Source organism: Phyllobates terribilis, unplaced genomic scaffold (genome assembly GCF_046119375.1).
Source record: "Phyllobates terribilis strain yellow unplaced genomic scaffold, ASM4611937v1 Scaffold_9__5_contigs__length_417890890, whole genome shotgun sequence".
NCBI classification, from domain to species: Eukaryota; Metazoa; Chordata; class Amphibia; order Anura; family Dendrobatidae; genus Phyllobates; species Phyllobates terribilis.
The window spans coordinates 113,866,426-113,866,909 of NW_027362769.1; positions in this window are offsets into that span (position 1 = coordinate 113,866,426).

The following is a 484-nucleotide window of genomic DNA, read 5'->3' on the forward strand; positions in this document are numbered from 1 at the left end:
AAATGATGGAAGGAAGGAGGAGAGAGGATGGAGGAGGGTCACTCCCTGGGAGAGTTTACTCAGTAGGCTTGTGGTGACATAACAGAGTTTTAAGATTTTGTTTTGCAACTTTATTCTGCCTGTAATCCCAAGGTGCACATTGGTTTCACTAGTGTAAGTCCCAGGTACCTTGTAAGCAAAGTGCAGGAGAAACTAGATATGAAATCGCTCAATAGTGCAGAGATAACTAAGTCATTATTATTATTAGTTATAGTAATTCTGCCTCCTTCTGGACAATTAACAATCACTAAAGCAATAGAACAGCTAAGATATCACATGCCTTTGTTCCTATAAGGCTTTGTGCACACAGAGTTTTTGGGGGTGTTTTTGGAGTAGAAAGTGAGCAGACAGTTTCCTCTGCAAAAACTCAGCAACAAACTCTGTGCGTACATGCCCTAAAGCTGCACACGACGTCTTTAAGGCTATGTTCACACGTTGCATTTTT